This window comes from Eretmochelys imbricata, chromosome 2 (genome assembly GCF_965152235.1).
Source record: "Eretmochelys imbricata isolate rEreImb1 chromosome 2, rEreImb1.hap1, whole genome shotgun sequence".
NCBI classification, from domain to species: domain Eukaryota; kingdom Metazoa; phylum Chordata; order Testudines; family Cheloniidae; genus Eretmochelys; species Eretmochelys imbricata.
This window is the reverse complement of record NC_135573.1, coordinates 110,459,287-110,473,709: the sequence shown is the minus strand read 5'-3', so window position 1 is coordinate 110,473,709 and position 14,423 is coordinate 110,459,287. Positions and strand designations below refer to the sequence as shown.

At 42.9% G+C, this 14,423-nt stretch overlaps 1 long non-coding RNA gene across 1 annotated transcript; it reads left to right on the top strand.

Annotated features, from left to right (window-relative positions):
• Positions 1–2,052: 2,052 nt before the first annotated feature.
• LOC144261253 (uncharacterized) lies at positions 2,053–12,662 on the top strand. The gene is made up of 3 exons (XR_013345192.1): positions 2,053–6,352; positions 8,818–8,925; positions 12,324–12,662. It is a non-coding gene; the product is annotated as an uncharacterized LOC144261253 (long non-coding RNA).
• The last annotated feature ends 1,761 nt before the right edge of the window (positions 12,663–14,423 follow it).

The following is a 14,423-nucleotide window of genomic DNA, read 5'->3' as shown; positions in this document are numbered from 1 at the left end:
GCTGCTAATTGTGTTAGTACATTCTAAGACAGAGTCTGTTCTCAAAGCAATTCTTTGTAACAACAACTACTCACACAGAGAGAGACTCAAAGCAATACTCTGTAACAACAGAAACAGCACCCAGAAACTCCCCGCCCTTTTGTTGTATTCATCTTGCTTTGTTAACAATTGTGATTAAAATAGACAGAGGATGTAAGTGGATGGATGCTTGGTGTGGATAATAACTGGCTGATCGGGGAGGTGCCAGCCTAAGAATCCAATGTCCATCTGCTGAAGAAGGCATCAAGTGGAAATAACCAGAGGACCCCCGGAGGGCAGACTGGAATCCACCCAACAGCCTCAAGGATGGGAGAACCAAAGAACAAGATAACATCTGGCAACACGGAGCCATCAGGAATGTGCCATCTGCTGATTGATTCAGCAACAGTATGATGAAGCAATTCCCATAGACTGGCATAGGAAGAAATTCCTATAAAACTGGACTCTAGAAAGTGAGAACGTTGGGGTTTGATTCTGCAAACCAACTTCCAGGAGCATCAGATGAGCATCTGACAAGGCCCTGCTCCCTCCTCATGTCCAGGCCGCATGGCTAGTGGCTTGGCATGAGCAACTCTAAGGTTGGTAACTATGATAACAACCTTGCAGAACCTGTGTGTGTGTGTGTGTGTGTGTGTATGAATGAATGTGTGAATAAATATGAGATTGAATAGAGTGTTATAGCTGTAACTAACTGCTTACTATGATTCTTTCTGTATTCACAATAAATGTGGCACATCAGCCCTCTCTCTGCATTGCACCCTCTGCTGGCTTCCCTCTTTCCCACCACATCAAACACACACTTCTTGTCTCCACTTTCAAGGCACTTTATGGTCTAACCCCAGCCCATGATCATCTCTCTTCTGCAACTGAGACGTTGACTCCTGCCTAAATTCCACCAATGATGCCAGTCTTGATTGCACATTTGTCAACTTTTCTAACAACCATCTTTGTATTTCTCACATGCTGCCCCTCGTCCCTGAAACGGGATTCCTGTGTAGAAATCTGCAAAGCCTCCAAATCATGCTCCTTCATATCCCTTTTTTAAACTCTTCCCTGCCATTTTGCATTAAAAAAAAAAAGGAAAAGAAACCAACAGCCCAAAACAATGGTTAGGCAGCTGGCGTGCTGTGTCTGCAGTATATTACACTATTCATAGTTGTCTCACTGCTATCTTGTGCTCATTTCTGTTTGTTTATTTCACCCATCTCTTCATCTCCCATCTTAGATTGCAAGGCTCTGTTGGCAGGAACCATCTTTTTGTTGTTCATTTGTACAGTGCCCAGAACAATGGGGGCCTCATCCAGGACTACAATACAAATAATGAATAACAATTGTACTGTTTTCTTACTGCACTATAAGTACAGTTGTTGCAGTGGAGTTTGCTGATTCCTTAGGGCTTGTCTACACTGGCAATTCTCAGCTCTGCTACTTTCTCTCTCAGGGGTGTGAAAAAACACCCCCCCCCGAACACAGCAAGTTTCAGCGCTGTAACGCAGCAGTGTAGACAGTGCCCCAGCGCTGGGAGCTGCGCCCCTCGTGGAGCTGGGAGAGCTCTCTCCCACCGCTCTGCCGCGACCACACGAGCCATGTTAAAGCACTGCCGCAGCAGCGCTTTAGCATTGCCAGCGTAGACTAGCCCTAAGATACCATTAAAGTTGTGTGCAACTAAAGAGTAGTTTAAAGGCCCAGGAACAAGGAAGGGTGCACACAGACGCAAATGTTTTGGTGATATTTGCTAGTTCTTGGGAATTGAAGGTACAGTATTTGCATATCTGTTTATCTTCAATATGAAGTCAAACTATGGATACTTTTCTTCTACAGATGGTTGACTGAATTTGTGAAATACATCACAGCTAAAACAGGTTGGAAACCAGATTTTCTGTCCTGCCAAAATTTTTGAAATTTCAGAATATTTTTCATTCCAAATGAGGCCAAAATTTTGAAATTTTTCACAAGAAGAAATGGGAGAAAAAAAATTAATGTCAGGTCAATCAAAATATTTCATTTCAGTTTCAACCTTTTAATTTGTTAATATGTAAACTAAAGTCAATTTCAAAACAATGTGATTTTGAAATGAAACCCTGAAACATAATTCCCAAAATGTTGAAACAGGATGTTTTGACACTTTTTCAAAACTTTTCCCCCAGCTTTTCTACATGAATTTTTGTCAAAATTAATGCGGTATTGTGAAAAACTTTAGTTTTGTCAAAATGGCATTCTCTAACAAAACTTTTAACAACAATTTTCTAGTTAGCTCTAATTCTGGCATTGTTTAGAAATTACCATCATGGCTGTAGCCTTCTTCTGCAAACTCCGTCACAAGTTCAAGCAGTTTTACAATGCTTCATCTTGATCTGAGAAGGCTGTCTGCAAATCTCCACAGACCACATTTTGGCCAGTGTCGTATAACCAATTTTTCTTTTTTTGATTGTAGCTGTTGTAATCAGACCTTGATAAGAAATGCTGCCAGAGACATCCAATCAGCCCCATGTTATCATCTGGAAATGATTAGAGCCTTCAAGGCAGATTGAAGCCATTTTGATAGCACTGATTAGTTCCTTATTTTAAATTGTGCCATTTCACCGGTAAGATTCTTGCCTAATTTACAGAGATTTTATTTATTGCACTGTAAATAGTAAAACTAATTTTGTTGTGTGAACCTTAAACTGGCTATTGAAGCTGTAACTTTTGTAATTTGAAAGTCATGTGAATAGTGTTGGCTCTCTTGCAATGCACAATAATCAATTATCACATCAGAGAGTTCAGTTACTTCTCCGTGATGTGGTATTGTAGCTGTTTGGCTTCATCTCCTGAGATGATTCTAAGCACCCTCACTGTGTGTGCCATACTTTGGGTTACCCACTGTGATGCTCTGGAGTTCAACCCAGCGTTAAAGGCGTAGTGTCACCGCCTGCCCTGCAACTCTGGGCTCCTTAAATGCTATGCTGCTGTGGCTCGCAGCCCTGACACCAACAGCCAGCATAAAAGCCTGCAGGTCAGACCCTGGCTTCCACTGCCCAATTACTTTTTGCAGGGTGACCCCAACACCCTCTCAGTCCTGAATTTCTTCAAAACCGTCTGCCCTGTAATGTCCAGCCCTCTTGCTGAACTCTTGCAGAAGTTAAATTTGCGGTTCCTTTAAAGAGACGTTACACTGCAGCTTATTCACTTAAGTGGGGTTGACAAATGCTCCACTTCAGTCAAAAAGAAAAGGAGGACTTGTGGCACCTTAGAGACTAACCAATTTATTTGAGCATGAGCTTTCGTGAGCTGCACCGAGTTGGCTTAAGTTTATTAACAAAAGGAATAGGTTTAAATGATATCAAGTAGAAAGAATAAAGATAAAAATAGTTACAAACAAAATGCTTCTAAGCCTAAAATTTTGCTTAATCAGCTATAGTTCTTGTTCAAGATGGTTTCCCTACTTACAGCAAGTTCTCCAATGTGACTGACTGTTTCAGCCAGGATCCACCCTTACAGAATCAAAGTGCTGGTGTCTTTGTTCCCTCAAGAGATGGATAAGTCTGGGGTTCTCTCCCCTTTCTTTTTATAGTCCAGTAAACCTTTGAAATGTATTCTTTGCGAAGTAAGCCTAGACAAAGCATCTTTCTTGCTGGGGTGTAGATGCCCTGCTGTCTTCCCAAAATTCAGTTACCCTATGTCAAGAGGCAGGAAGGCTTCCTGGTGCAGTCTCCATCCCTGTCAAGATTGTTAAGTGATCACTTTTCCCCACTTGCTCTCCTGATGACTTTGTTCACCTTGCAAGTAAATGTGCTTTGCTTTGTCTTTGGTTACACCTTGCTTAATTTACGTTGGAAACACCTTCAAGGAGGCGGAACCACATTCCTTTTTCTGGAACAGGTGTTGCTTAGCCACCGCTTCCCAAATACATTTGAAGAACATATCTCCAACACATAGCTATAAAGTCCTTTGTGGGTTTACTGTACATACAGCCCTCAAAAATATTAATGATCAGTCAGTTAATAGTTTCCCAGTGATATATTACATGCCACCTTTTGGGTATCTATCATGACAATAGGGTACCAACTGGCATTGGGGTGCTCTTAGGGTCACACCCAGCTTACTGCTCAAAGACATCGACTGCCTTTTTGAGTGGTGCCTTCCCTTGCAGTGTAAATGTGGTAACAGTCGGGGTAGCTCAAAGTAAAATTAGGGTTGCATCTATCAGAATGTTGAGATCCTCACCAAAAGCAGTCTCAGGCACCCCTACCAACTCTTCTTTTTAACTGCTGGAAGCCTTGTGGTGACATGGGCCAGCTCTACACTAAAAAGTTAGGTCGATGTGAGTCACCTTGCACTGACCTATTTCTGCATATTTCTATGCTACGATTTGTCTCTGGCTGACATAAGTGCCCCGTTACTGCAAAGCTGTAAAACTGCCTCACAGAAAAGCCGTGGTTAACTTACTGAGGTCGATGCAGTGTGAGTGTGACCAGTGTCTACCCTAACAGTCCTCTAACCCCACGCCCTGCTACAGTGACAGCTCTGGTTACAGTTGTAGACTTCACAGCCCAGGGGTCACAGAGACTGGAATCCTCCCCCAGCCCTTTAAAACTCCCCATGTGTTTTTGAAGTTCCTTTTCCTGATTGCCCACCATGGTGAGCACACCTATCAGCTTGCCCTTGTGTGCAACTGCTCAACTAATCATGCTGGCTCAATGCACTAGATGCACTCCTGTCTGGAGTAGACAGTAGGTATTGGATCTCCTGGGCCTGTGGGGAGAAGAGGCTGTGAAAACACAGCTACGGACCAGTCGTAGAAATATGGACATCTGTGAACAGATTGCATGGGAGATGTGGTAGGGGGTATCCAGCCATGCCAGGACCTGTTTGAGACTCTGCCACAGCCTGGTCAGTCCCACCAGTCAAGCACAGATGAGCCTGATGAAGGGGGCAGGACCTCAGGTAAGCGTATGAAGACATTTTTCCTTAACAGTGTTTAAATTCAAGGATGGCGCCCAGCCCATCCTCATGTTAACGAGGAACAAGTATAGACTATAAATTGTTTTACTCCTATGAGATGAGGTAGAGGTACAACAGAGGTAGAGTTGGCATCTGCTTTTCATTTTCCTGTCAGGTGAAGCGGGGGCCGAGTGGCATGCAGAGCACTTTGTTTATGAATGTAGGGCTGTCCCTTTTATCCTCCTGAGATCTCAGTGAAACTTGTGGAGATAGTCAGTCAGCAATCCTCTTCCAAAGGTTTCTAGGCAGGGCTGCCTTAGTTATTCCTCTGCGGCAGGACACTTTCCCATGCCACTCTGTAATGATTCAGCTGGCACCATTGCAGTGAAGAGGCTAGTGGCATACAGGCCCAGGCAGCTGTGGGATGCCAGTAGCCGCTGTGTGCTCAGTGCCTTTGTTACCCCCCGGGAGTGAGAGATCAGCTAAAATCACCAGCGCCTGTGGGAAACAGTCAGTGGTGCAAGTAGAGATCATTTCTTGCCAGTACGCTGCATTCCTGGGAGGGACACAAAGCTGGGGCATGTGACTTCCCCACGTGACACCCCACATGACTCCTCCCAGCCCGGGGCCCCGCACTCTCCCTGTCCCCTCCCCATGATCCACATCCATCCCATGTTACCTCGGGGGGGCTCTGTCCTCCTCCCGCTGCACCGAAGACTTCTGCTGTACAGACTTCGGCCCTTCCACGCAGCAGCTGCGTTTCCTGAGGCCTCCTGCCTGGGGTCTGTACAGCAGCCTCGCTGGAGGACAAGGCTGGGGGGGGCTGGGATGGTACAGCAGCCGCGCCAGAGGAGCTGCCGGTGTGGGGCTGCCCAGTGGCCCCAAGTTCTGCTCCTTTCACCGCTGCGGTTCCCAGGAGAGCCCTCAGGCTCTCTCAGCTCCTAGGAAAGTCCGTATCCGTCTTCATCTCTTGGTGCAGGGGCTCCTCCACCTCAAGTGGTGGTGGTGAGGGGTTTGAGAAGCACCTTTACTTCCCACTTGAGTGGAGAGTATTTCAGCATCTCCTTTCTGCTCCTGAATCAAAGCAGCATCCCTTTGTTATGCCTTCCAGGAAGCGTGGGAGAAGGCCCAGCAGTGACAGAGTGCTCTATGGTGTCATTCAGCTCAGCCTGCTGATCAGTGTTCAGTGCCTTGGGCCTGCTCTCAGGCAAAGAGAGACAAGGGCCAACCCATTTTCTCGCCAGTGGAACTGACTCACAATGTCAGCTGCTGTTCCAGACTGCTTGTGATGGATCCTTGGAGACTTGCTCCCAAATTCAGAGGCCCTTTTTGAACACAGGACCCGGATATCTGCCAATAGCTGCCTTAATCCATCCATGTCAGTTCTGTGGTAAGGAGAACAACAAAACAACAACAAAAGAAGAGATTTCATGGGATATGTTTTGTGACATGCTGAGATAAAACACACATAAACCTCATAATCTTAGTACATATCTCAGGCACTTATATGGCCCTCATCTGAACACCTCACAGATAGGGATAGGGAAGTACTGTTATCCCCATGATACAGATAATGGTGTAACCCACACACCTTTGGGGTGTGGCGTTCTGTCCCATCTAGTGGCACCGAGAACACTTAGAGAGGTAAAATGAGTCTGCTTTGCAACCTTAGCTAACAGCTAGTTGACATTAGTTCATGCAGTAGTGTTGGATCGTGTTAAAGAAGTTCTGTATTAAAATCACAAATTAGTGTGATTCCCCATAGTTTAAATTCCAGGGTATTACTAATTAAGAGGTCTCTTGGTTTTTGGTACTGTTTCTCTCCCTCTATGTGTTAAACTTGCAAGCTGCTAATTGCATTAGTACATTCTAAGACAGAGTCTGTTCTCAAAGCAATTCTTTGTAATAACAACTACTCACACAGAGAGAGACTCAAAACAATACTCTGTAACAACAGACACAGCACCCAGAGACTCCCCGCCCTTTTGCTGTATTCATCTTGCTTTGTTAACAATTGTGATTAAAATAGACATAGAGGATGTATGTGGATGGATGCTTGGTGTGGATAATAACTGGCTGATCAGGGAGGTGCCAGCCTAAGAATCCAGTGTCCATCGGCTGAAGAAGGCGTCAAGTGGAAATAACCAGAGGACCCCCGGAGGGCAGACTGGAATCCACCCAACAGCCTCAAGGATGGGAGAACCAAAGAACAAGGTAACATCTAGCAGCACGGAGCCATCAGGAATGTGCCATCTGCTGATTGATTCAGCAACAGTATGATGAAGCAATTCCCATAGACTGGCATAGGAAGAAATTCCTATAAAACTGGACTCTAGAAAGTGAGAACGTTGGGGTCTGATTCTGCAAACCAACTTCCAGGAGCATCAGATGAGCATCTGAAAAGGCCCTGCTCCCCCCTCATATCCAGGCCACCTGGCCAGTGGTTTGGCATGAGCAACTGTAAGGCTGGTAACTATGATAACAACCTTGCAGAACCTGTGTGTGTGTGTGTGTATGAATGAATGTGTGAATAAATATGAGATTGAATGGAATGTTATAGCTATAACTAACTGCTTCTATGATTCTTTCTGTATTCACAATAAATGTGGCATTTTGCCTTTTCCCCTTTAATAAGATCCTGCTGGCTTTTATTTTATTGGTATAACAGTAGAGGCTCATGCACGAAGCTCCAGAGGTCCCACGTTCAATCCCACCCTCCGCCGACGGGGGTCTGTTGGTGTTACAATGGCACAGCAACTTAGAGCATGCCTACCTTGCAGCTGCGAGTGAGCCTCTCAGCCCAGGTAGTCAGCCTCCCAGCAGCATGTATGTTGTAGCTACCCAAGTCCAAGCCAGCCTGAGCCCATGGGTCCAAACTTGGGCAGCTTGCCTGTGCCACCAGCTATGCTGCAATGTCCACACTGCTAATTTTAGTCCACTAGCTTAAGCTAGCATGAGTCTGTCTCCTTGGGCTGGGAGGCTCACTCACACACAGCTGCAGTGTAGACATACCCTAAAGCCTTGGCAGTACCATGTAGGTTACGTGTAGCCACACGACTCAGTGAAAAGCAGGCTGTGCCCACGCTGCAGTGTGTACACAATAGTGTGTGGCTGCCTTTGGCAGGGAAAGGCTCCAGCAATTGGGAGCTGCTGGAGGTTTTCCTTGCTGCCTCAGCCTTCTCCTGCTGCTGGAGTCTTTCACTGTGGCAGGGAAAGACTCCATCAGTGGAGAGGCAGTGGAATGCTATGCTCCCAAAAATAGCAGTGGAGATATGGGAGACAACTGCTTGGGCAAGTAGAGAGCCATCTAGGGCATATACCCTAAGGTTCTGGTGTGTCTTTAGTGTACTTGCCTAAGCAGTGCCTCACCATCGACACTGCTGCTTATACCTGTGCAAGGGGCATTTGCAGCATCTGAACTCCACATGCCACCGTAACCTGGGTGTCTTGCCAGGGTCACATAGGAAGTCTGTGGCAGAGCTGGGAATTGAAGCCATATCTTCTGCACCCTAGGCTAGCACCCTAACCACAGGGCTACCCTTCCTTTCGGGAGTCAAAAATTCTTTGCTAGTCTTAGTTTTGACAAACTATTGGAGTTAAAAAAAAAAAAAAAAAAAAAAGGCAATTTCCCTCTACATGGTAGCATTGCAGTAGCTTCCAAACACAAACCATCCCCTCCTGGAGTGGACAGACTACACATGGGGAAGCTGGGTACTTTTTGTGTCTCCCCTCCCTCCCCCCACCCAGAAGCAAAGAACCTGAATGTTGCTCAGTAAAATCATGTAATCATGTTCTGTTTTAAATCTCAAAGCATCACCACAATAAGTTCTTAAATTATTATTCGTTCCATTCCAGTTGGGCGTGCCACGTGCAATGCAGGGGAGAGAGAACTTCTTGTCCCCATTCTCCAGGCATTTGTGCAAGAGCCAAGGGAGAGAAGCAGCCCAGGAAGAGCGAGAAGTGGTGAGTGCAGAGCAGTGCCATTAGTATAGCAGTGGTCAGAAACATTAGGGCTTCAGCCCTACCCTCTGGTTAAGCTCTGGTGTTGTTGCACTTGTGTGTGCAATTGCATGTGGTAGAGTCTGATCTTTTAAAAGCAATGAAACAGTATGTATCTGAGGGAAGGATGTCGCTCTTAGACTTGGAAATGGAAAGAGGACACTTTGTTAGTATTCAAATAGTATTGACAATAATGTTAGATCCAGTTGTAAATACAGGTGAAGATGTGGGCTTCTCTGCTGAGGTCACCCTGGAATGAGGTCTCCAAACACCTAGCAATTATCCTTCTCTCAGTCTGGCTCTCAGGAAAGAATCAGACTGGGGATAAATCCTTTGGTCTGTCAGAACATTCAAGTGAACTACAATTAAAAGTTATTCACCATAAAAGAACATTGCTTCTAATGATTTTTATCAGCAAAAACATTCCTGGGCAATAGCATGATAACAGAATTAGAATCTCATACATTTTCAACTTTCTGATTTACACCAGGCAATAAACTTTGGTGGTTTAAAAAAAAATACATTACTAATAAAACTAACATTGCACTGAGAGTCTCAGTTCCTGGTCTGAGATAAATTATTATTTTTTATTGATTGACAACGCCCTTTTTCTCAGTTCTGCATAATTGTGTTTGGTGGCTAGAACTTCTCTGAGAGAAAGGTATGTTTCTCCCTCAGATCTGAATGGTTACCCTCTAAATCATTCTTAATTAAATCATTAAACTTTGAAGCTTAAAATAAGGGAGGTGGGAAGGTATAAAATATGTTCATGTATGCTTTTGTGTTAATTTATGTCTTATGTTGAATAGCAGGGAAAAGCAAGTTAAGCATTTTTTTAAAACCACATAATCAGTATAATTGATGCATTCAGCCTATAGAACATACATATAATAGTCCATTGTAATCATAAGATTGGCCAGCCAATACTTTGCCTTGGAGACCATTACTTAAGCAGATGACTCTTGACCCCTTTCTTTTAGAACTTCCAGAGGTTTGCTAGAAAGAACTTTTTTGTGCCAGTCAGTCTTTAACATCTCCCCCTGGGCAGACTCAGTTTTTCATTTAACTTACTTTTGAACATTAATCCTCCTTTTATCCCGAGGATCTTTATGAGAAATGGATTGGGTTTGGAGCCTTTTCATAACAGCAGTTGTAAATGGTTCCTTCTTATGGGTATAAATCTGTCACAATGAAGCAACGATGTATGTGCTACAAGACAGATGTATTTTTTAAAGGAAAAATGTTACTAAACAATGAGCAAGCAATGTGCTGCGTAGTGTATTTAAGATCACTTACCTTTGCTATCTCTCTAGAACTAATGTGCTCCCAAATCTGTAGATGGTTAAAGAAATTCAGTATATAGTGAACAGATATGAGAATGTGGAACAAGTTGCTCTAATGAAGAGTCAGATATCTTTTGACATAATTCATATATCTACCATTAGTGCCCAGTTCCTGAGGTTGTTGACAGGCATAAGAAATGGACAGAGAAGGATTTGCAACCCAAAGAGCAAACCTGATTAAAGCATCCAGTTTAAACAGATGCTGACTCAGGAAAAGAAGAATGTTGGCCAAAACCTTATAGACTTAAATAGAGCAGAGCAAAGTAGGTGGTTGCTTTGTGACATCATTGGAAGGCAAAGGGCATAACAGTGAAAAAAATGTTTGAACAGGAATGCCAGAAATTATGAAAGAAAGGACATTCATGGTGTTGTGTACTTGCAAAATAGACCAGAAAGACTACTGTAGGAAGGAAATGGAATCAAATTAGAGCTGCTATAAAAAGACCAATTCCTCTTTTTGTGTTAATCTCCTCCCAGAACACCCAAGGGTTGGCTCTTCATTCCAGAGCCACCATCTTTCATCTTCCTCTCTTCTACATAACACCCTATCGCTCTTTTTTCAATTGCAGTGACTGTCATGTCTGCAGTCCTTATTGCAGAATCATTTGAGTTGAAAGGAACCTCTAGTTAGTCACCTAGCCCATCAGTTTGCATCATGATAGAAATGCTTTTATTAACCATATGCCATCCCTGATAGAGAGATAACAAGTCTAGCACTGACTACACCCATTATGTTTTATTGCCCAACCATCAATTCCCTTCACTTGGAATTATAGAGCTTGCAGTCTGCTCTGAGATCTGTTGTTCAAAAGGAAATTTACCAAGAGCATCCTCTTACATTAGAGACCAAAGTGTCAACTCACCGTGTGCCTAATCTCAACTGGACCGTAGCACTGGAATCTTTGGCATGCTCCCCCAAAACCCAGATTTCCTACATGAGATGCACTGTGAGGTAAAACAAAGGAAATTTTGTTTTTAATCTGAAGTGGTTTGTTCTATTAGAGCTGCAGATAGCCCAAAGAGAGTATTGCTGCATGAAAAGTTATTGAGTTCCCTGATCTCTTTCCCTCCTAGAAGGCCTGAACTGGGCTTCTGGAATAGATTATAAGGAAATCAAACATCCCCTATAAAAGAAAAATACAGTAAAAAATAGCATACGATCAAATGGACTGTGATCTTAAAACAAACACATTTTCAAAAACAAAGCATGTCAGTACCAGTGAAAATCATTGTCAAAAATATAGTTCCAATATCAGTCATGGAGCCAACAGACATGTTTTCATTGTTTCTTGCCCATATTGCCATGAGATAAAGATTAATTCTTTGCCCACCTGAAGGGCCACTCCGAAGACCATGCCCAATTTACAAAGTGGAACAAATTGCAGTTGCCTTCATCTTTAATAGGAGAATGAGGTCCCAGTGTGTGATTATTATTACTAGTTATTACTTGCATCATGTATACCACATATTATTCACAGTTCCATAGAGTGTGCACAGCGCTTTATAATAAAATTGAAGAGGAATTCCCTGCCCCCAAAAGTTTACAGTCTAAATCAAGACAAGAACAGGGAGGGAGATGAGAAGGGGAGGACAAAAGAGAAGGCTATGTTTAGGGAGTCATATGGGAGGCTAATACAGGAATCTAGAGAACAGTGATGCAATGCTCCATCTTGATAAGGTTGGCCTTCTGCATGGCTCATTGCATTCAGAGAACAGTGTTCTCTGTGCACATGGTCCTCTCTGTTAAAGATGGAAGGTGGTTGAATTCCACATTTTAGCCAACTTGGCAGCCTCCTCTTAGATTTTAAACCTCATTTTCTCAAAGAAAAGTAATAGCTATAAAAAATCCTCTTTAATATTTCCCAACTAAAATATAATCAAGCTTGATTCCATGCACTGGCTTTGTATATGTTCCTCCTTTCTCTCCTCACTGCTTGACCTTGTTGAGTTAGTCAGGAAAAGCAACAAAGTGCTGCTTTGAGTTCTGTAAATCTTGGTCCTCGTGTTTCCTGTAAACAGGTCCAGCTGCGAAAGTTAAGCAGGAACTTGGGTCGATGCTGTCAGGATGCTATTACAAACACTGAATGTCAGAAGAATACTGGACAGAAAACACTGCTTAAACATCAACATTGTTTTTTCAAAGCATGAAATGTTGCTCAAATGTATATAATAAATATTTCATTGTATATCATGGGGAGCTTTCATGAAAGTCTCAAGATTAGCTGGAAATCAGGACAAGCCACGAGCCTGGCTGCCTCATAAGTATGAAAGTATTTGTCTGGGGTATTTTTTCAAGGAAGTTCCCTAGCATATGGACAAGGCAGAAATGCAGCATCCTTGAGAGAGAGAGAGAGTCAGTCAGCCATACTCTAATGAGAGAGAATCTTTTAAAATGAGATTTTAAAAGAGGGAAATTACTGGGAAGAAGGATTAGGGAAAGTTCAGTGAATGGGAGAACTATGGAAAGAGTAATCTTCCTTCTCCAGTACACAGGTAGAAATTTCTTGTGGAGAGGCCAAAATTATGATTAGATAGGGACTATGAAATCAGAATCCCAGGAGAGGTGTGTGAACCAGAAGGAGAACTTTGAAGTGGATTTGAAGCTAATGTGAAATTTGTTGTTGGTCTCAGTCTATTTCCTACTAGCCAGATGTACTTGCACAGAAAACGCTATCATGTTCAGCATCAATTGGCAGTTTCAGCAGAGAGGCAAGAACTCAGTGAGCCATAGAGCCTCAATTCTGGAGCTAGACTCTTTTGTTTTGGGGGTGGGGGTGGGAGGGGGTTTGGCACAAGATGGCAGGGTGGTGTGGGGAAAACATGCACTGCCACTTCCCTGTTGCACCTTTAAGGCACCTTCCATCAGAGGATCTCAAAGTATTTGACAAACATTCAGAACCACAATGGAGTGAGGCAGCTCAGTGTTGCGTTGTCCCCTTTGTTTCACAGAAGGGGAAACTGAGGCATAGAGGTTGTGACTTGCCCAAAGTAACAAATAGATCACTTCAGCCTACAAGGCTATCATGAACGTTGAATTCAGTTGAAACATTAAAAGAAATAAATGGATAAGATGGTTAAAATGATGAGTCTATTCAGAGATGATGTAGCCCTCATTCTGAGCACAGAAGAAACCTGCCTTCTGCATGATGCACCCCCTTAAGGCTACAGAGCTAATAAATGTTCTGTTGTAACTGCACTTCTTTTCAGAAGTGCCTTTCTTTTCTAATTAAAAGCAATTCTTTTTTCAGCCTATTTGTTTTAGTTTTACCAGTTTAAAATGTGGCTTTCCAACACTGTGAGGCTTGGGGAATAGAGGAATATGAGATGCAAAATCCCTAGACAATCTTCTTTCTTGGCATGAAAGTTGTTGTTACTGCATTGTTTTTATTATTCATCAAAAGGAAAAAAAACTTTTCAAATACATCAATACGCTACATAATATAAGCTCTTCCCAACCACTGCTTTCCCTCTCTTGCCCCCCACCCCTACCTCTTATTTTTATAAGTAATCGGGTTGTAACTACAAAGTCAATTTCAGGTCATCTTTCATTAGGTCAAAATATATCCTATTGGCAAGCTATTTCCCTATTATTCAAGAATACACATATTGTTTTACTTATAGCTGTGTGTTGTATTTTATGTTCTCATATAAAAGTTATGCCTGGATATTATAACTAGAGCAAACTGGAATTTGTTTTTTTTAAATGAGAGAACAGTTTCATTATGTTTACCTTTTCGGTGTATCTTTTTAGTTCTCAACATGATTAAATAGGCTTTGTATGTAGTAATGTAAACCTACTGTTTGCTATGGGAATTTGTCCTAGACCAGTTAATAATTAAAGACGAATTGGGATAGTTAATTAGTAGGCAAATTCTCTCCCTGCCACAAGGGGCAGCAAAAAAAGGCATTTCAAGGTTTACTTGTACTGCTTTAGTCCTCTGTACCTGGAAACAACTATTTGAAAACAGAAGTTGAAACTTTAGAATTGAGGCCCAGTTCAGCAAAGCACTTAAGTTCCATTGATTTCAGCATGTTCTTAGGTATTTGCTTACATGATTAGCTGACTTCAGGCAGAAGCTTGCAGTTGTAACACTTTTTTACTAATTGTATCACTGTATT